The sequence below is a fragment of the Panthera pardus genome, unplaced genomic scaffold (genome assembly GCF_024362965.1).
Source record: "Panthera pardus isolate Hobbes unplaced genomic scaffold, ASM2436296v1 HiC_scaffold_1, whole genome shotgun sequence".
NCBI classification, from domain to species: Eukaryota; Metazoa; Chordata; class Mammalia; order Carnivora; family Felidae; genus Panthera; species Panthera pardus.
This window is the reverse complement of record NW_026526654.1, coordinates 42,494,623-42,518,425: the sequence shown is the minus strand read 5'-3', so window position 1 is coordinate 42,518,425 and position 23,803 is coordinate 42,494,623.

The window sequence follows — 23,803 nt, the reverse complement described above, 5'->3', positions numbered from 1 at the left end:
GTTAATAACATTACCATATAGAGAACCAATATAGAAACCTGAGAGTCATCCTAAAGCACTTTCCACATCTCATGATTCTCTCTCTTCCTACATTCGCTCTTCTACCCCACTAATAATCAACCTCTAAAATTAGTGATATAGCAACTGTATTGTGATGATGTCACCTCTTTCCCAAACCTGCAACCACAACCAATTAGTACCCTCATGATGCCCATTCTAGAGCTCAGGAATATTGTTACAGAAGCTAAACTATATCTTGGCCTCCAAGTTTGTGGCTTTCAAATTTACTAGCCATACTGCTACCAGCATGGTCTATCCAAAATGAATATCAACTAAACCTACTACTCCACTCAAAATCTACCCATGGTTCTCCATAATTTACCAGAGAGCATTTGGTTTCTTTGGCGCATCATAGAAAATCGGCAATTAGCTGGATCCTACTTTTCTTTTTATGTCAACTGTTGCTCACATCTAAAGTCCAAAAACACTAAATTAGCTGCTCAAACAATGTATGTTATTTTATTCCTCAGTAACCTTGTTTATGCTTTTATTTCCTATGTAAAAGCTTCTCTCTATTCCCCATATCCCCTTCATGACTTGGTTCAGGCACTACATCCATTTCCTTGGTTCAGGAAAGAACACCCAAGCCTTTTTAAGCAACCTGAGTTCCTCTGTGTTTCCTATGCATCCTTAAACATCGTTACCAATAGCTATACCATAGTATTGTACATTTAAATTACCTATTCGTTTTTCATGTTGACGTAGGCAACACGAGTTCCTTAAGGCCATTATCATTCCTATAAGTTCAGTGCTGAGCAGAGTGCTGTCCATACAGCAGGTACACAATAAATGCTTTTTGAACTGAAATTGAACACTTTTCCATTATATTTCTAACATTTCACCTGAAATATTTTCTTGTGTCCAACTTTCCTACAGTCAGAAGAAAGATACCACCTCTCTAATATCCTGTTTGGCAGAGATAGACAATTTCTTATTTAACTTACCTTTTATTTTTCAAACTTCATGTAATTTTTTTGGTCTTTTAAAATCCTTTTAAAAACAAAACTGTATATGTATCTGCTTTTGTATCACAAAGAGGAATATAATAAATTTTTATTCATATAAAATAAGCTTATTGAAACAATGGATTGAGATATCAAGTTTGTGAAATTTACTATTAAATTCTGAGTTTTCCACTAACTTGTTGTATTAGTCTGGGTTCTCCAGAGAAACAGACCCAGAACACTGTTTATTGTAAGGAATGGCTCACACAGTTACGGAGACTGCAAAGTCCCAAGATTTGTAGTTGGCAAGCTGGAGACCCAGGAGAGCTGATGAAACACGTTCCAGTCCAAAGTCTGAGTCTGAAGACATGAAAAGACCGATATTCCAGCTCAAAGATAGTCACACAGAGAAAACACATTCTTCTCTACCCCACCATTTTGTTCTGCTCAGGCCTCCAATGGGTTAACACTGACCTCCGTTGGGAAGGGCCATCTGCTTCCCTCAGTCTACCAATTCAAATGTTAATCATATTCAGAAACACCCCTCACAGACATATCCAGAAAAATGTTTGATTATATATCTGGACATCCCATGGCCCAGTCAAGCTGACATATAAAACTGACCATCACAGGGGTGCTGGTCAACAGACCAGCTGGGTGCTGGTGGCTCAACAGACTAGGCCACCCTTGACTGAGTCTGACTGATGATTTCAGTTCAGGTCATGATCCCAGGGTCATGGAATTGAGCCCCTCATCCAGCCCCTCACTGAGCATGGAGCCTGCTTAAGATTCTCTCTCTCTCTCTCTCTCTCTCTCTCCTCTCTCTCCCTCCCTCTCCCTCCCTCTCCCTCTGCCCTTCTTCCCTACTTACGTGCCCTCTTTCTCTCTCTCTTAAAAAAAAAAAAAAGACTGACCATCACAATAGTATATTATGAGAATTTCGTGTATCACTAAATATTTATCAAAGCCATAATTTTATTACCTAATCTTAAATCTTATGGATGTACCATTCATCACCATTAAATTCTTCTATTGCTGACTATGAAATTGCTATAAATTTTTAGCAATATAAGTAATAACGCAATGAACATATTTATATCAATATCTTTGATGACATGTCTATCATTTTATAGAGATAAGTTAATGAGTTGTCTATCTGCTCATCTTTGCTGCCTTTCAGGCACTACTCCGTGTGGTGCTAGTGCAGCTATTCAGGTCACCCTCCCCTAATCACCACAATGGTGGAAACCGTATCAAGCTGGCCAATCAGAATAAAACATTCTTATGGCTCAGGGATGGTTCAGAGATAAACATTGGACATGGAGCTCTCTCTGAGACTTTGTTGCTAGAACTCTCAGGGAAGACAGATGTATTATATTGGAATTACTGAATTGTGAGGATGTGATCTGGAGTTTTGGTGGCCATTTCCCTGACCTTATGGATAGAAAGTCTTTACAGAAGAAGGTCAACACATAGGGAAGAAGGATGCAAAGAAGGCTTCCTTTAAACTGTATTGGTCCCTTATGCAGTGTTGCCTATAGCAAATTTGTTCCTGGAATTCTGCTACTTGGACTAATTAGTTCCCCTCTTATGCATAAATTATTTTGAATTGTAGATCTCTCATTTTCAACCTAAGGGGACAAGTTCTTAGAAATGAGATTATTTAGACATAGGTAATAAACACTGACTAAAGAATTTTACCAGATTATTTTTCAAAAAGGTTACATTAATTCATTTTTAATTAATTCATATTTTATTCAGCAGTTAAGTAGAAATAATAGAATAAATGTAGAAAAAATAGAAATAATAACAGTAGCATTAGCAATAAATATTTAATTGAGTACTACTATATGCCTGTCATTAAACCTAGGTTTATGTTTGGCAGGGAGTTAATTGTATACATGCTCATTGCAATGGACATTGGCAGAATTGGTCCAGAATCTAAAATGTATATAATAAATCAAATAATCTATAATATACTGTGTATGCCTTTGCTTTTCTTTTAAACTTTTAAAATAAAGTTGCCTGTTTAGCTATTCTATGCTGAAGAAAATAAATACTGTAAAACAAACGTAACTGAATGTTTCAGTTAAGGTAATACTATTTGTTATAATACAGAAATCTTTATGGCCTAATACTGTAGAGAGCATATTTATTATTCAAAATAGAGCATTTCTGAGAATGAAACGGGGAGCTTTTAGTAAATATACTGGATCGACAGCTGTAAGCTGGAACTTCCTGTCATAGTAGGACATAGAGTCACTTGAATTCATACAACACGTGTTTATTTCTTACTTAAACAAAGAGGTGCTGGTTCAGTGGCAGAAATTTTGAGTTCTGCCCATGCAATTATTTGTGGGTCAGGCTCGCAGAGACACTTTATTTTCAACATGTGGCTTTTAAGGGTAAACTGGGTGTTACCACCCAGGAGGATTTATGGACCTTGCCTGGAAGTGAGGCAATTGTGTTCACCCACATTCTATTGGCAAGAACTCAGTCATTTGGCCACATCTAAGTACAACGGTGGCTTCAAATTGTAGTCCAGTTAAGTACCCAGGAGGGAAAGAGAATGGTTCAGTAACAGCCAGCAGTATGTTTCCACAACTAAAAATAGAACATTTAAAATAATATATACATAGTTATAGAAATATGTTAAAATTTTGGCCCAGGAGACATGAAACTATAGATTGATATTATATTTTATCTCCTGAACATTCTGTTATTCTAGTATTTCTAAACTACTCCTTAAAAAGACTCAATTAAAATATGTTAGACAAACTCTTTTAGATTCTACCCTTCACAGGATTCCATCATGTATTATTTTTATCAGAACCAATGTCCTAATCTCACTTTATTTAGACAGCTTTATGTAATATAAAAAACATAGATTTCAGGGTTAGAAAAACCCAAGTCACAATACTGATAACTACTTACTAAAGTCAAAGTCTTGAACAAGCTACTTAACCTTTCTGAACCTCAGTTTTCTGTTCTATAAAATGGAGGCAAATATCTATCTCACAGGGATGGATGTGAGAATTAATTAATATATTTGATGTGCCAAGTTTAATGTCTGACCCACAGTAGATACTCAATAAATGTTGATTCCCTTTCCTTCGAGTACTTAATGTCTGTTGTATAAACGTAATTAATTGCTACTTAAGAAAACTGTTCCCTCATTCTAATTAATAAAGCGTGTCAACTGGAAATAAGTAATTTAAAATGCTGGAGTATAGAAATTGTAGCTACTAAAGTGTTTTCAAAAGTTACAAATAAAAACAAAATAATGCAACACATCCCAGTTCTCCCCATAGTCCCAACTTTGCAGAGATGACAGCAAGCAAATTTATTGTTCAAAAGATTTCAGAGATGTATGAGTGCAGAAAGGCAGTCACCAGCCTTCATGGTGAAGGGTAGCAGAATTTTTCACCCCAAAATATGTCACTTTGACATAAGAATTATTATTCTTTCTTCTTCTTTTTTTTTTTTTTTTTTTGAGAAAGAGAGCGAATGAGAGAGAGAGAGCAAGAGAGGGTGTGAGCTGGGAAAGGGCAGACACAGGGAGAAAGAGAATCCCAAGCAGGCTCCATGCCCAGTGCGGAGCCTTACGCGGTGCTCGATCTTAAGACCGGCTATGAGAACATGCCTGTGAGAGCATGACCTAAGCTGACATCAAGAGTCAGATGCTTACCCCACTGAGCCGCTCAGGTGCCCATGGCATAAGGATTATTTTAAGCTGAAGGCAATTGAGGAGCTGATTAACAACAACAACAAGCAAATAAATACACATACAACAGAACAAAATAAAACCTCTCTGCCCTCTCCTTATTTGCCTAAAGGTAGAACATAAATTTACAAAGGTGTCCTCCTCTCTCTACCAGGAAGGACACAAGGTAATCACCAAGAGACAACCCTTATCAGCCTGGAGACTACTAACAAGCCTTTATCTACCATGAGTTTCCCAGGTATTGGCCTACCCACAATTTCCTGCTCCTAGAGATTCACAGTTCTTTGTCTTGTCACTTGTCTAAAAATTTATTGTTCCTTTTCTAAGATGCTTAAATAAACCCAAGCTCTAGCCACTCTTCGAGCTACTCATCCCTGAATGTCTCTCATGTATATAAGAAATATCCTCTCGGATGAACTCTTGTTTTTCTCTTATTTAATCTGTCTTTTGTTACAGAGCCCCAGACAAGAATCTAAGAAGGGTAGAGGAAAAAAAATGTGTCTCCCCTACAATGGCAAGCTAAATTTAATTTTTCATGAAGAGAATTAAGAGAATTTTGTTGGAGGTTGTAATGCCTTAAAATATAGCTGAGGATAGTGAAGAATTATGTAGAAGTAGAAGATTAACTCAGAAGTAGCAGGTGCCCCACTGGAAGAGCATGCCCTCCACGCTAGAACAATCAGTGTTTGCCATACCGTGGCTTATTCTGTAGGATGCAAAAAATGGAATATTATCCTTGTTATCTTCATGTCTAAGTAGACTCTTTGGCCATATTTTTATTTTGGGAATTCGATAACATCTACAGTCTACTTGATTTTCAAGGCTGCTTTCTACCAATGTCTCAAAAAGCAGTCGAAAACCTAACAGAATTTAAAGCCAGCCACTAAAATCGGGGAAGACTGTCACAAAGTTTATTTACTCGATTTGTTGAAAATTAGGAACATATTGGTTTTCCAAAACTTGAATGAGATGACATGGGTGCATGTCTAAGCAATTTTGAAAAATGTTAGGGGGTGTTTGAAATAGTTTGAAATGTTTGAAATAGTTAGGGGGTGCCTGGGTGGCTCAGTCAGTTAAGCATCCGACTTCAGCTCAGGTCGCGATCTCGCAGTCCGTGAGTTTGAGCCCTGCTTCAGGCTCTATGCTGACAACTCAGAGCCCGGAGCCTGTTTCAGATTCTGTGTCTCCCTCTCTCTCTGCCCCTCCCCCACCCATGCTCTGTCTCTCTTTGTCTCTCAAAAATGAATCAATGTTTAAAAAAATTTTTAAAAAAGAAAAATGTAATTAGTTATCACTTAAATCTTGTCTTTAAAGGAAATTAAGAGCCCACTGCTGTGAATTTACAAGTGGTGCCAAAATATAACATCTCTGCTTAGAGGATTTAAAACAATATTAAAGGAATAATTTCATCTTAGGTTTCTTTTAGTTTCTTAACAACTTTAGGGAAGAGAAGAATCTACTTGGAGCTGAAAAAGTATAGATAATCCTGTACAAGTGAATTTGTTTCAATGCCTTCTTTCTAATTATCTTCTCCACTTTCAACCACAGGCACTATTAACCTTAATATGCCCTGTTTAGCTACCACCCTCATGGCATCACTTTTTCTTGATGACCTTTATTCCCATGTGTTTGCAAACTGCAACATTACCCAACTTCACCACATCTCATTTGTTCAGGGTTCAAGATTCAAACTCTATATTCTGATAACTGACTCTAGGCCAAAGTGTTAATAAGCAAGGATAGAAAGCTGATATTTGGTGATCTGTGCATTTTAGTGGAGACTTTTAGATGAATTTTACTCTATATTTACTTCCGAAAACGTAATTGGCTGACACGTTAGGTTGCACAAGAGCTGATTTTAATGACACTCAAATTATACTTCTTGGTGGCTGCCTACCTTATATAACATAGGGTGGACCATGGTTGTTATCAAGTTTGTGCTCTTTGTGGTAAGAGAAAAGGTTGAACCAATTGATTAGTTAGTGGTTTCTGTCTTAGTATTTTTGGAGGGATACCTATTTTTTTTTCTTTTTTTTATATGAAATTTATTGTCAAATTGGTTTCCATACAACACCCAGTGCTCACCCCAACAGGTGCCCTCTCAATGCCCATCACCCACCCTTCTCTCCCTCCCACCCAACATCAACCCTCAGTTTATTCTCAGTTTTTAAGAGTCTCTGATGGTTTGCCTCCCTCCTCTCTGTAACTTTTTTTTTCCCTTCCCCTCCCCCATAGTCTTCTGTTAAGTTTCTCAGGATCCACATAAGAGTGAAAACATATGGTATTTGTATTTCTCTATATAACTTATTTCACTTAGCATAACACTCTCCTGTTCCATCCACATTGCTACAAAAGGCCATATTTCATTCTTTCTCATTGCCACGTAGGATTCCATTGTGTATATAAACGACAATTTCTTTATCCATTCGTCAGTTGATGGACATTTAGGCTCTTTCCATCATTTGGCTATTGTTGAAAGTGCTGCTATAAACATTGGGGTAGAGGGATACCTATTAAAAGAAAGAGTGGTGTGGTGCCATGTCACCTCAGGGCTATCTAACACATTTTTAGTTCTTGTTAAATTCAAAATGATACATAAATTATAGCCAAGTTATGACTGACCAAGGTTCAATGGTAAACTTTCATTTTCTCTATCAAGTATTTGCTGAAGGCAGATCTAGGAATTTAAATATGGCCTTCTCTGGAGATGAGCAGTTCTCAGGAACAGACTAAGAAATTTGCCTGGAGGCCTTCAAAGAGTTCACTTGAAGGTCCCTTTTCACTGGGACAGACGACTTGGCAGGAGGGATGGGCTGCAGAAATTTTGCTGTTTCCAGTTTCACACTTTCCTCAGTCTTCAGAGCTAATATAGATCTAATTTTCTCTCCTTTCTCATGTCATTTTTCATACCTTCATATAGGGCATCTCTCATATTTCTGCTTAGATCAAGGGCAGAGCCAGGCAGATCAAGGTAGAATAAGCCTTAGCTAAATGTTTATGCCAGTTTTTCAAATTTATGGCTTGTATGGAACACTCAAAGTGGTCAGAAGAAGAATCATTTTTGTTTCCTACTTAAATTATTTTAATTTAGTCTAACAAACCAAAAGTCAAGTGTTGTCAAACCTGCTCTATGGTTCATAACTTCCTGAAATAAAACTGAAATTGATCTCAGGAGAAAAGACCAGAGGCACCCCAATGTTTTCAAAATGGAAGATAAAAATAATTTCTTATTTTTATCAAGCAAAATATTCATTTTGAGAAGAGCAGTGTGATACAGGCAGATTTCATGGCCAGATGGTCAGCCTTGTGTAGACAAAACAGTGGAACATCGGACTAAATTGTGTACTTTGGTGTTAGGTAAACACAACAAATACAGTAGGTAGCTGATTCTCTGATAGATTCCTCATCTTTTCTAGACTCAGATGGTAAGCCCACTTGTGAAAGTTTTAGGGATTTTACCTTACCATAACAGTAAACAAAATAGGATATGCTCGAAGAGTAGAATAGTAAATAAAAGATTTACAGTTCGTGTCTTCAAATATCTCTATGTGTGTGTGTGCCATGGAAACTATACTCAAATTATTGAAGCCTTCATAGTACTTAAATGTGATATTTACAAAAACCAGATCTTGGCAAATATATGATGTTATCTACATATATGAAATATATTCACTTAACTAATTTTAAGAGTGGCTTAAAAATTTCTCCAAAAATTCTAGTCTAAGATCCATTTTTTTTATGCCACTGATTTGAGTGATAATATTATTGGGTGATAGTATTATTAGGTAATATTATTACCATCCTGGTAAAATCAGTATGAGTTTTTCTATTCATTCCTGTGGGTATATGTGTGTGTGTGTGTGTGTGTGTGTGTGCATGCATGTGTGTATGTGTTTGTATGTGTGTAGTTTAAGCACTGACCAAGGGTAGCAACTGATGTACATAGCTGACAGCCTTTTTGCTTTGCCAAAATAGACCACAGGTTGTAGGGTTTTTAGAACAACCGATTTCAGACTTTCCATAATTTCCATTGTCCTGGAGATAAGCTGAAAGCTTATCATCTCTTGAGTTGATTGCAAAAGAGCTTTCCTGATCTTCCTCTTTAACCGAAATGTTCTCATTCTCTTTCTTTGCAGGCCCCTAGGCTCTTGTTTTCTGAGATAAATCACTCTCTTCCCTCCCAAAGCAAAATGAAAGGGGCAATTATACCCTCGGTGATTCTTAATTGTCCCAATTAACTAAGTCAGTTTCTGGAGTCTGAGCTGAAAATGAAGCTCAGAATGTGCCTTCAATAAATGGAATTTGTTAAGTCAACTTGAGCCTTTTTTTTTCCCAGGAAAATTCAGCTATTTGATTATTGAACTGCAGTCACTCTACTGGTGCCCTCAATTTAGATTAGAATAAAAATAATGTGCTTTCTAAATCCTTAGTTAAATTAAAGGGAACAACAACAACAAAATTTCAATACTGAGTATCTCTTTTTTTTTTTAATGTATGTTTATTTTTGAAAGAGAGAGAGAGAGAGAGAGAGGAGAGAGAGAGAGAGAGAGAGACAAAGTAAGAGTGGGGGTAGGGGCAGAGAGAGAGGGAGACACAGTATCTTAAGCAGGCTCCAGGCTCTGAGCTGTCAGCACAGAGCCCAATACTGGGCTTGAACTCACAAACTGTGAGATCATGACCTGAGCCAAATTCGGACACTTAGCCGACTGAGCCACCCTGGTGCCCAGTACTGAGTATCTCTTAAGCATATTTTATTTTAAACAATAAGTTTTCATTTCTTCCACATGCTTCCCTTAAGTCAGCATTTAATTTTTTTCTTGTATTCATTCTTGTTTACCAGCAAGTATCAATATATCAAATAAGTTTTACTAAGAACTGATATAAAAAGCACTGTGGGTCTTAACAGAGAAATTAATGCCTGGATTATATAACCTAGATATGCCCTTCGCTTATACATGGGAATATTGAAAAGATTCATTTGTTAGTGATTCTCATAATCAGAGGAATTTAAGTTTTGAAAATGTTTGAAAAAAATGTTTTGAAAAAACTTAAAGGTATCACTAGGGTAATTAAAATGAAACATGTTTTCTAAATCATTGGAACAGAAGGAAGGAAATACAATATCCATTTATCTAAGTCAGAAAGGGAGTGACATCATCAAGATGGTGACGCAGGTCATTTCTGACTTCAGTCTCCCTTACAAGAACACCAACTAGCAACTATCCATACATAAGGCACCTCTGTGAAAATCCTAGAACCCTGGGGTGAGGCTGAAATGGCCCACTGGACAACAGAGACTGAGAAGGACCACATTAGAAGGGTAGGAGGAATGGCTATACTGTCCCTGGATAGCCCCTCCCCCAGGTTGGCACAGTGCTATACCCAGAGGGCCTCCGGGGGCCTACACTACTCCAAGGAGAAAAAGAGAGGCTAAGACTGACATCGGCCTCCCCCAGCATAGCAGGATGCTAGGAAAATAACTCAGGTCTTGCCTCACAGGAAGCACCCAAGCTGAGAGCCCAGCCAGTCACTCTGTGTGTGCAGAAGTGAACTGCTTCGTCTGGCCAGGGAGATTGGTGTGCAGTTCTGCCCGAGTCAGGTCCACAGCCAATGAACCAAAGATACAGGCCTGTTTTACAGCCCCACCGGGGCAGGGAAGCAAATTCATAACTGTGCATACTGCTGAAGATAGCCCTCAGTTCCACTTGACCAGGAAGCCTAACAGGAAAACTTGGAATGCTACATAACCCATCCTACAGCCCTGCTTACAGCAGTGCTCAAGCATAGAGCTCAGCCAGTGGCTCTCTCCATCTGCAGAGCCAAGCTGGTGTCCCTGTCTTTCCAGGGAGCTTCGTGGGCAGATCTGCCTATTTTTGGTCCCCAGCCAATGTGCTTTACTGGCCTTGGAGCATGTCCTACTGCTCTGCCAGGGCAGGAAAACAAGTTTGAAGTCACATCTGCTGTTGAACATACCCCTAGCCCTATCTGACCAGGAAGCCTCACCAGAGCACCTGAGACAGGGTGTAGCTCATCCTCTAGCACCGTGGGTAATAGCATATGAGCAGAGAGCCCATCCACTGGCTTGGTCTACTTTCAGATCCAAGCCAGTGGCCTTGCCCAGGCAGGGAACTTGGTGGGCAGATCTGCCTGATTTAAGTGCTCAGCCAATGAGCCATGCTGCCCTTGGAGCCTATTCAGCCACCTTGACTGGGAAGGGAAGTGCTCTCATGTCCCTGCTACTCTAGCCTCATGCCTGCTTAATCACGAACCCTAACCAGAGCAATGGGGAGCTTATTGGCTTATTATAGCCCTACTTGCAGTGTTGCCTTAGCAGAGAGTCTAGCTAGTGTCTCTGGCCATAAACACAGCCAAGCTGGTGGCCATGTCTGGCCAGAGAAGTTGGTGGTTAGCTCTGCCTGATTTGGGTCCCCAGCTCTAGGCCATACTGGCAATGTAGCCTGTTCTATAGTCTTTCCTAGGCAAATCTGAAGCCCTTGCTATGGCTGAATATAGCCTCTAGCCCTGCTTGACCAGAATTCAACAAATGGGAAAAAATTTAAAGGATAAAAGAATATCTTGAGACAAATGGAAATGAAATTCACGTGGAACTACGAAAGACCCAGAATAGCCTTCTTGAGAAAGAAGAACAAAGCTGGAGGCATCACACTTCCTGATTTCCAACTATATCAGAAAACTATAGTAGTCAAAACAGTATGGTACTGGCATAAAAACACACAAAGTAATGGGAACAGAATTGAGAGCCTAGAAATAAATTCATCCATAATTTCAACTAACATTTGGCAAGGGATTCAAGAATACACAGTGGGGAAAACACATTATCTTCAATAAATGGTGCTGAGATAATTGGATAATCATATATAGGAGATTGAAACTAGACCCTAATCTTATACCACCCACAAGAATTAACTTGAAACGGATTAAGTATGTAAACGCAAGACCTGAAAGTATAAAACTCCTAGAAGAAAAGATAGGGGAAAAGCTGCTTGACAATGGTCTTGGCAATGACTTTTGTACGTGACATTTAAAGTACAAGCAACAAAAATAAACAATGGAACTACATCAGACTAAAAACCTTCTGCATATCAAAAGAAATGATCAACAAAATGAAAGGACAACTTATGGAATGAGAGAAAATACTTGTACATTCTTAGCAGTAGAATTGCGGAATCACAAGGTAAATGTGATTTCTGTCTAAAAGGGATATAACAATTATCTTTTCCACAAGCAATGTATGAGAGTGTTTGTCTTCCCCAGCCTCTCCAACAGAATATGTTGTCTTGCTTTTTAACTTTTACCAGTCTAATAGATGGGAAATTATATCCTTAATATTTTGTTTGTATTTCAACTTCTCTAATTTGAGTTAGATTGAATATTTTTCATGTTTGAACACAATTTTCAAATCTTTTTAGTGAAGTATTTGTTAACTCCTTTGTTACATTTGTTACATTTTAAAGAGGTTAATATCTAAAAAATGTCTTTGATATTTATTCACATATTTACCATTTCTAGTACTCGTCCTTACTTTCTATGAACCCAAGTTCCCATCTGGTAGCATTTTCTTTCAGCTTGAAGAACTACCTTTAACATTTCCCTTAGTGTAGGTCTGCTGGCAACACATTTTCTCAGCTTTAGTTTTTCTAAGAAAGTCTTTACTTGGCCTTCATTTTTTGACAGATATTTTTGTTAGATATAGAAATCTAAGTTGCCAGTTATTTCCATCCGGTACTCTGTGTTGTACTGTTTGTCTTTTGGCTTCCACCTTCTCTGACGAGAAGTCTGCAATCATTCTGATCTTGTTTCCCTGCTCGGCCCCAGCTGGTGGTATACAACCCCTGAGCACTCAGAGTGGACCTCTGGGAAAGAGTTTTCAGGTGGGTGCTGTCCTGTATCGTGTCAGTATCTGCTTCAGGTTTTTATCTGCCATGCTTACCCAAACATTGCCTTTAACTTTTTTTGTTTATTTTTATTTATTTTTGAGAGGAAGGGAGGGAGAGAGAGAGAGAGAGAGAGAGAGAGAGAGAGAGAGAGAGAGCAAGCCAAGAAAGGGCAGAGAGAAGGAGAGGGAGAATCCCAAATAGGCTCCACGCTATCAGCTATCAGTGCAGAGCCCCCACGTGGGGCTCGATCTCATGAACCATGTGATCATGACCTGAACCAGGATCGAGAGTCTGATGCTTAACCGACTGAGCCACCTAGGCTCCCACCTTTAAATTCTTATTACAGGTTTGTCTGCTTACTTTATCATTCTGCTTTGTTTCTAGGGATGACAATAGCTTCAGTTCTTTTCTCCCAAATGAAAAGTTTGTTACTTCCTGGAATTTTGTTCATTTAAGCTTCTTTGTGTATTCAATTTTGTGATGAGTTAAAAAGGATAAGAGGTTATAATTTTGTAGCATCTCCAGCTTGTTAGTGTGAGAGCAATGATCTCCCGTGATCCTAATCTAAAGGAGCAGAAATGTCTGGCTTCCAATGAGAATATTTGTAGTTACTCTATTTAGTTCACTTGAGTCAGTGTTTGTTCACTTCATAGCACTCATGAAGTCCCCTGTTAAGATGTGATCACCCTTTACCATAGGTACTATGATTTTAAGCAACGAGATAGAAAGTGTAATTGTTAAACCTAGAAGTAATTCAATCTACAGTTTCCTACTGGTAATCAAAGTGTGACTGACTTTTATTTTCAATGCTTAGTATTGTCAAAGGGATTCAAACAATATTATAGTTAAAGCTACTATATTAAATATTAATAGAATAGTTGTAGATCACAATACTCTACGACCTCTAATAAACTGAAGCTTTGTTTTTCTTTTGAATTACTGTTGAGCTGAAATTCTTCTGGCACAGACATCTAGCAGCACTCAAACACAGGTCTCTGTAAGAAAGTGGAATTTGGGGAAATGGGTGCAGATTTCCAGTTTGCATCACTTCCTCTTCTCTCTTATGTAATGGATCACATAAAAGATTTCATCAGTTTTGTCACTAAGACTGTGTTTCCTCCACAAAAGTTTTCTTTTATTTTTTTTAAATTTAGAGATCAAGAGAGACAGAGCATGAGTGGGGGAGAGGCAGAAAGAGAGGGAGACACAGAATCCAAAGCAGACACCAGGCTCTGAGCTGTCAGCAGAGAGGCTGACGTGGGGCCCAAACCCACGAACTGAACCGTGAGATCATGACCTGAGTCAAAGTCGGATGCTCAGGTGACTGAGCCACCCAAGCACCCCACCTCCACAAAAGTTTTAATGGTTAAGCAAAGCTTAGACCATACTTTCAACTCTTATTAGACAATGTATTTATCTACATTATTTTACTCTATTAGATTCAAAATATAGTCATTTGCATGAACGGGTTAAATATTTCATTTCTAGGAATGAATAACATTTCTAACTCTTCTTTTGTTTCCTGAAAGAGTACTGATTCAAGGGATTATGCTACTTTTCATTTGAATAAATGTCAGATACTAGGAAATGAAATGAAATGCCTTTGCATTTAATTGCATTACAGCTGATTTTAGAATAGCTAGATATTTTTATTGTTTCAAAAAATATTAGTGTGCTATAAATCAATACTCTTTCTATTATTCTTTCCGAGGTGGATATTTTACTAAATTTGTTAGTTCTTATTTAGTAATTGACAATTCAATAGTATAAGTGCATTCATATAGAAAAGTATCTGTATATTCCACTCTCTTGGTATTTACAAACCAAGATTTGTAAATCATTTACAAAAATGATATGTATTTTTTTAAGTTTATTTTTTTTATTTTTGAAAGGGGGAGGAGGGGCAGAGGGAGCGAGAGAGAGAGAGAGAGAGAGAGAGAGAGGGAGAGAGAATCCCAAGCGGGCTCTGCACTGTCAGCACAAAGCCTGATGTAGGGCTTGATCCCACAAACCATAAGATCATGACCTGAGCTGAAATCAAGAGGCACTTAGCTGACTGAGCCACAGAGGTGCACCAAATATTTTTTATGTCTGGGTAGTATTTGTGTGAAGTAAGTGCCTTCTTACTTACTTCAAGGCATGCTTTTCCCATGTTTATTTTTTATCTGTTGCTTGAAATGAAATGAAATAAAGTATAGGAGAGAAAGATATTTCATTTCTCCCCTTTTCCCCCATTCCTACTTTTGCCCGTAGAAAGAAAAGTAGCCATCAACCCCCGACACTGGCTTTTGGCGAAAGTACTATGTGTGTGTCAGGGGCAGGATGTGGTGCGCAGTGAGAAACTACCTTCTCTCTCTCCTCCTTTACTACATCCTCTCCTCACATTCAGGGATTTATCTGCATTCTTTATCATCATTTCTGGTATAGCAGTACTGGATGGAAGGGCAGTATGAGAGAGAAGCCAGCAAAAAACGTCCTGTGCCTTGAGTGTGTCGCAACTTTATTTTGCCTGGGCTGGGTGGAAAAGGAGATGTAGTCTGTATGGCTTTCATCTTCTATCACCTGTTGAATGCCTTTAGAAGTGCCCTAAACTTTTCCCACTGAAAACTAGGTAGAGTAAAAGACAAAAATGCTTTCAGTCGACTTTGGGCTTTATCAGTTAACTCCTTATCTATACAATTTGCTTTTTGTAAGTTTCTAAGGTAAGCAGCACTCAGAGTGTTAATTCCACTCTGTGAGGCAAATGATCTGAGAGGATAACTTGCTGCGTTCAGACTTCAGATGACAGAGGCAGACATAAGCCAAGGGTGTAGACTTCCAATTCTTCTACTACTAGATGGTTCCACCTTTTCCTCTTTGCATCCAGCAATTCACTTTCCTGAGTGATTGCAGATTTGAATTTCTAGGGGAGCCCAGTCCTTGAGTGACATCTGTGTGTACCATCCTAAAAATTTTCTGACTAACTCCATTAGCAAAACTGCTAAGAGCAGACAGCTTCAGGTAAAAGAGAAAAGCTGTATCGGATGCAGGGAGAAGAATGCAAAGAGAAAACAAGGGCGGAGTTAATTCCCAAGGACTCTGAATTTTCCCACTTGCACTTTTTTTCTGTGGCCTCTTAGGTGACCTCATCTCTATTTTGCAGCTCAATTATCAATTCCTGTTTGCCTTTCCTGCAGTCAAACAATGTTCAATAGCCACATGTATATTTATCTTATTGTTTGTTCATTCATTTATTTAGCATTTATTGAATCCTGACTATATACTAATCATTAGAATTTGGCCCAGGAATTTAAAAAATAATAATTTTCTGCTTTCAAGGATCATGTAGTGTAGTAAATAAGGCAGAAAAGTTAGCAGAGACCAGGGTTTTTCTATTGATTACAAAATAATAATCACATGCATTAAATTCATCCTATCCTGCCACTATCCTTCCCCATTGCTGTTTTACTCAAGACAATGAAATTTCTGGTAAATGCTCTTTTAGAAAATGCTCTTTTAGATACTTATTGATTATGAATGGAATCTGCAAATGTGCAGGGTTTTATTTACCCAGTTTATAAACTCAGAAAAGGTGGGGCTCTTTAGTTAGAGAGTTTCTCAAAAAACTGTATCTCATCTTTAGAAAAAAAAAATTCCCATGTTTAACCATGTCCAGTATTATTTTGTAGAACAATGCATTTTGCTAGTGTGGAGGTCCTCAAAGTATGGACCATGGAAGACTGAGGTTCCCTGGCAACGTAATAAGTGTATGGTTTCCTCTGATGTTAAGAGAAGGAAAAGAGGTATGAAAGGTTCTCCAGGGACTGAGTGGATGGTAAAGAATCCATACTGTAGATGTCAGGTACACAGGCAGAGGCTCTAATGAGTGTTTTCTAATATAAAGTTCAACTGGCACTGAAGATATATGCAAAAAGCAGATAAGTCATTCTGGCATGTGGCTATTTCATCTACCTTGTCACTTGATGAGGCTAGCTGCCTTTGTCCCAGTGCATTAAAGCCAACATAGTGTCTCTACTTATAAGACATCAAAAGGCATATCTCACTTTAAGTATAGTAAAAGAAATCCTAATCACATAATTTGAGATTTTTAAGATCAGCCCTTGGTTGCATTTTGCTTAATCTTTTCTGGAGGTCAAAAGGAATGGTTAACTATCTACAGTGACTGCAGCCAAAGTTACTGCTAATTTTAAATGTAGATTTTCAGGAGGGTGTTCCTGGCAATTGCTTGCAGTTGACTTTTTCAAATTTAAATGGGAATCAACCAGTTCAGAATAGAACTGGTTTTGGTGGACTGGTGGGAAGACTGGAAAATAGGCCATTGGTCAAGGTGAATTTGGCCCAGATGCTTTAAAGCTTTTTGGTTTATTTAGAAAATCATAATTTTGGACTAAAAGCATATTAACATTTTTTTTTATAAGCCAATTCGTAGTGAAATTTGTGATACTTTTTTTTCCCTGAAACATCTTAACAAAATGCCTTCCTTAAGGAAAAATTTATGTAATACCTATGTTTTGACTTATTTTATAGAATGCCCAACTAATGTTTCACGACGAATGTTTCTGAAGTGCTTACTATTCTGATTTTTTTCTTAACATTTATTTATTTTTGAGACAGAGAGAGACAGAGCATGAACTGGGGAGGGGCAGAGGGAGAGGGAGACACAGAATCAGAAGCAGGTTCCAGGCTCTGAGCCATCAGCCCAGAGCCTGATGCGGGGCTCAAACTCACGGACCATGAGAGTGACCTGAGCTGAAGTCGTACGCTTAACCGACTGAGCCACCCAGGCGCCCCAGTGCTTACTATTTTGAAATCACTATGTTAGATGTTATCTTTAATGCCTTTCTCAATATGCTCTATTTTGAAACTTCCACTATTAACTATTTTTGGTGTTATTTCCAACGTTACTCACTTTCTCTTATAATAAACCAATACCAAATCTTGATTTTTGAGGTGTTACATTTCATATCTGTGTGTCCACCCAGAGTTGAGTGTTAGTATTGTATAAATTCAATGAATATTCTCTATAATCCTTAATCTTCCAAGCCTAGAGTACTTGCCATAATATTTTGGTGAATGATATAATAATTGATGGAAAACATGGGTCTTAACGAACAGTATTAAATGGGCAAAAAATATATATACTTACTACATTTTGGACTGATTACCAGTGCACTAAATATAGTGCAGAATCAGGAATGGGAATATAACCATAATTTTTTGTTTTTGTTTCTACTTAAATTTGTATCAACAGAGTGAAAACATAGTAGCTCAGAGTGCCTAATAGTGTGATAGATTTTCAGCAGTTAAGAACTACTAGTTAAAATATGTCATGTAGGATGTTAGATCTAAAATTGTGGTTTTGGAGATAATTTGGAAAATAAATATGAGAGGTCTCATTTGATTACACAGAGAACAGTAAACAGAAGTTCTACTTTTCTCCCAGGGTCTTTGTCATGATTAAACAGGAATTGTTCATCCAGAGCTCCTGAAATAAGACATCCAATTAGGGTCCACACTCACTCACTTTGAAACTGATGGAAGAGAGTTGAGCACAGCGGCCAAACATGACCAAAGATTGTTGGAAAAGCTTCTAGAAATTCATATCCAAAGCAGATAATGTAAACTATTCTAATCAACAGCTCTATTCCTGGTGTCATTCCTTCAGTATTTTGTAATTATTAGATTCTAAGTAAGTATAAAATGTAGTGTACAAGAGTTTTATTTGGCTAAACATTATTAGGTGATATAACTGAATAGGTTATTCTTCATTCTGTTGCACATTTTGAAGCCAACAGATATTTTGCTAAATAGGTTGAGAACCTGTTTATTTTGCCTTAGGTTTATAATGTTAAAAGTGAGTCAAAGTGGTTAGCTTCCTAGGTATCCACTCAAAATTCTCATTTAAACTATATATTATAAAAGAAGATTTGAGCATTTTGATAATTCCTAGGAGAGTCACTTTCTAGTTAATTTATATTCTGAGTCAAATCATTGGGGGAAATCCTTCCTGAAAGTTAAAGCCTGACCATGAGTACTGCTTTTAAGGCTTTAATTAGAGAGATAGGCCTGCATTATTTAAATGCTTTTGAGATATATCTTGTATGCAAACCTATTTTTTAGGTATTCAAAGAAATTTAAAGCAAATGCAAGGAAACTTGGAGAACTTTTGAAATTATTTAGTATTGAGAACAAATTGGTAAAATTTGCCTTGCTTTGAGCTTCATTTATGAACTTCTAACTTAGCCTTTGATGGCTAACTCAGGAGGTGTTGGTGTTAGTGGAATAAATCTTTGAAGCTGGTATTATGCATTGCTTCTTGTTTTTAGCTCAACCCCCAAGAATAGGCTTTCAAACATCACAGTTTTACTTTCTTATGCTTGCAAGTAAGAAATGTCATCAAACAAGCTAAATAAAAAACGAGATTTTCAAAAAATATTTTATAAACAGAACAGTTAATTTCACTGATTCATTTTAAAAAATGGTGGCCATGCTTCTCTTTTTTATTATTTGATCAACTTATCTAGGTATATTATTCAGTACTCTCAGTCTTAAAGTTCTTGAGTTGTCTTTTTAGCTACAAATACATTTTCTTGTACTTCTCAATATGTGACTAATGGACAAAGCATGTACAAACAATTCCTTTCAAATAAATTTAGTATGGGGGCACCTAGGTGGCTCAGGGCTGACTCTTAGTTTTGGCTCAGGTCATGATCTCACAGTTTGTGAGCTTGAGCCCTGTATGGGGCCCTGTGCTGATTGTATGGAGCCTGATTGGGATTCTCTCTCTCTCCCTCTCTCTCTGCCCCTTCTCTGTTTGTGCTCTCTCTCGCTCGCTCTCAAAAATAAATAAATACACTTTAAAAAATAAAATAAAATAAAATAAAATAAAATAAAATAAAATAAAATAAAATAAAATAAAATAAAATAAAATAAATTTAGTATGTGGGGGATTTTTAGAGAACCCAGGGACTTTCAAGTAATTGAGAGATTTGAAAAGAGCACTTTAGAAGTCAAACTTTGTACTCAGTTTGTAGTGAAGGAACTACAAGCTTTACAGTAAAGAAATGAAAATGGAAGACAAGAGAATCCTTATATAATGAGGAATCAAGTCAGTTCACAAGTGAAGTTCTTACTTGAACTGAGTAACTTAATATTCATGAGATAGGTCTTCCTCCACCCCCCTGGCCAAATCACACATCTCCTAATTTTTAGCTTTACCAGTAAACTCTATTACAATTAACTCCTTTTATGTATGTGTGAAAGTAGTCAGGTTTGAAATGGACTCCAGGCCTTTGGGACCATGGTTCTCTTCTATGGAATTACTGAGGGTCTATGAACTATTGTGCCACAAGGGAAGAATACAAAGGCCAATTTATTAACATGTGTCTGCATATATCTTGTTATTATTTGCAAGTCTTAATGCTAACCAGTCACTTCAAGTTTTATTGGATGTAATCTAGTACATGTAAATAAAAGTCAGGGTTCTTGAAACAAAACCATAAAAGTAGCAGATTGCAATCAAAGAGCAGATGTTTTGTGATGTCAAGCTGAATATTTATGGTCTTCCTTTAAGCCAATCACTGAAACTGACAACTTATCACAAATTATTTGACCATCTAAAGAGAACAATTTCATCAGAAAGTTGTTAAAAACTTTTTTTGGCAAACAAACAGATTTTTATTCTTAGAGAAAGGAAAGAAATCCAATACAAGACAGAGGTAGAAAAATTCTACAAATATATTCAAGAGTCTCTGATTAGTAGTGACTAGTGACCCATAAAAACTAGCTTAGACATTTCTTAATTAGATGGTGCTAAGTACTCCCATTTACCTGGAAGTTGAAAGAAATTGCTCTAAATTTGGTTCTTACTAATGTAAATTCTCAATCAAAGTAAATTTAGTAATTAAATTTGGTATATAAAAATATGTTTAATGAACATCTTATTTGTTAGTTGGTCTTGGAAGTGTTCCCAGTTTATTCTGGCTCTTTTATAGAAGTCAGAAAGGAACTAGAGAATTTACTTTCTGTTAAACAAACAATTCATTTTGCCTTTTTTAACGAGGGAGAAGGGATACTATTATTCATTATGTTTCTCTTACGTTATGACATAGAAGTTCATAATTGAGTAGAATCGTAAATGAGGTCGCTTAAGCCTAAATGCTTAAGTGAAACTTTCGCCCCCCGGAGAGCATCCCTAACATATTATTCTGTCCCTACTGGAGTATTCCAGTAATAAATTAGTTGGATCCATCTTTAGATGGATCATTTTGTATCAACTTGCATCATTCACAAGTTCACTCACTTATCAGATTTTTAATTGTCTACTATATGACACACATAGTCATAAGAAATGGAGACACCATATTGGACCAAAAAAATGCAGCCCTTCTCCATGTGGAATGTATAGACTGGTTTTTTATATATGTGTCAAATTCTACCTGTCTGTAACTTCTACCCTTTGTTAATAGTTTTCATCATATCTATCTTCTATTCCTATAATCTACAAATTTAACCAGGCTCTCTTCTGTTAACTGATCCATAAACTGATAATCTTTACATCAAATCTGATTAAAAATAAGTTTTGAAGGTGAAAATTTGAACTAACAGTGGTATAGGCTACTTGCAAAACATTTCAGCTAAAACAGGCATGATTTTGAGTCATTAAAACAGATGCACTGAAAGTTCTACCATTTTCCTTCCTCTGGTCCAGGTTCCTGAGTTTGCTTCATTAAAACTCAGGGAGTAAACCTGATTGACAAGTAAAGCAATGTAAATGCAAATGCCTGAATCCACAATAGGGCAGCCCCTTTAGAAGGGAATTGATGGCTCTGTAAATAAAATACTAACTAAATACTGATGTATTGAGAATCACCTGCAAAAAACCATTATTTTGTCCTTAGAAATATTTCGTTGTTATTTTATAGGTAGTCACCAAAATTATTTTTTAAAAAGGACATAAAATAGACACTAATTATCTACAGATTATATATGGGAAAGAATTTAACATATAATCTCATGCACTAGAAGACCGATTATTCTTTGAACCAAACCTTCCACCACCAATAATAGAATGTAGCCATATTTTCTTAATTGGCTCATGAATATGTTAAGAGGACCAGAGTTATGATCTTTTGCATATTTATTAATTCTGTGTTTCCCTATTTATCTAGAAAGATTAACTTTGACAAAGAAAGAACTTATATTGACTTATTTTTTTAATTTACAGGAAACATATTTTATATCTCAATATACACAGTCTTCACAGTGCATCTTCACAGTGTATACAGAATAATTATTGATTTTTATCATTTCAAAAATTGGTAGATAGGTTATTCAAGACCTGCTCTTTATTTTGTATAAGTGCAAAGTCTCCTTTTCAGTATTTCTAAATGTTACTTCTACCTTGTCAAATAGATCCAGATACTGTAACTGGCACTATACAGAATATTCTTTGTCACCACTGTCTTCATCATAAATGAAGGCATCCACTTTACTAGCATAATCCTCGACCAACATTCTGGTGTTAAATATGTTCTACTTGATAAATATTGGCAAAAGAGATCATCTGAAAAGGAGGAGGAGGAAGAGCATGCTGTTTGGAATTGCTTCATTTCTATCACAGTGACCACCTTCTTGTTTTCTGCCCAGGGAGAGTCATACTAAGTGTAATAGCATTTGTCATCCAAGAATAGAAAGGCAGGCTCAAAGCAGGAGGACAGTTTAGGCACTGATGGAAGGAAAAGCAGAAAGGAGAGCAGCACGGCCAGATCTAAGAGGGGAATTGCGTCAACCAAAGAATTCTTTGCTCTGTGATAACTCTTCCCTCCCAAGCACAGTTGCCATGGCCAGCTGTCAGAATTAAAGGGCTGCTTCCCTGAGGTATCATCCTACCCAGTCTGAATCATTGGGAAACTGGCCTGTTCATATACAAGGACCGCATTTTCTCCACTAGTAAGTGAGATGAGGACATCATCTCTTACCCCTGTGCACTAGTACAGTGTTTCTCAATCTTTTCTAGTCACAGGCATTCTCGAAAATCAGATAAAAGATATAAACCCTATTGCATGTACACACACACAGTTTTGAAAACAATCTGAAGGGGTTTATACACTTTTGGACACCCAGTTATGATTCTCCTTGAGGCCACAGATTCCAGGTTAAGAATCTCCTGTACTAGAGAAGAGGCCAGTCGATTTTATTGGTGTATTCCATGTATCAGATATTATAATAAGCACTTTATATGCACTATCTTATAATAATCTTGTGAGTTAGTTTTATTGTCTCCATTTTTTAAATGAGCTGGTGTTAGTGACTTGCCCATGGTTAAGCAACCTATGACTGAAGCCCTCAGAATACTAATTAGTCTGTTCATAGATACTTACTGCTACATTCTTTTATTCTTCTCTTTCGGTTTTTCCTTTTGTGCAGCTAATATTCCAAACTGTGTTCCCGGCTTTCAGCTCCCTGGAGTATTATTCAGCTTCTCTGTGTCTTCACCCTGGCCAATATTTACTCATCTTCTTCCCACTGAGGGCTCCCATTATGCCTCATGGCTGGGATTTGGTGCCATGTGACCTCTGTTTTCACCAGCTGCCCAGAAGCAGGATCTTCTGACATACACCTTCTATACTCTCTTCTACCCTACCTCTAACAATTGACTGTATAGGTTTAGTTTCACATCTGTTCCTAAGCCAATACAAATTGAGGAGGGAAGTAGACCTTGATGTAGTGAGTCTTAGAATTAAATTATTTTGACAAGATCTACTGATCCAGCCTCCAACAGCTGGGCCCCTATGTGTCTATTTCTGCCAACCAGATAAAGCATCCAATGTATTTAGCATATGCCTTTGTGGGCCTCTGTAGTTTTCATTTCATGGTATTCCATTTGACAGCATGTGAGGACTTTTACTATCTTGGAAATTAATAAAAGATAATATTCCTTGAGACTTGAAATGTTAGGTAATAAGGCAGAACAGAGATAAGCAAAGTTGTGGGAAAGGTAAAGACTGGTTCCCATGTTAACAAGATTTGATTATAACTTGGTTGTCTATATAAAAAAAAAAAAAAAAAAAAAGGCTACGTCTATCAAAATCAAAATTGACCAGTCATAGAAATACAGAAAAAGGAGAAGTGCAGAAAATAAATTTTAGCAATGCTAATCCCAAAATAGTCAAGGA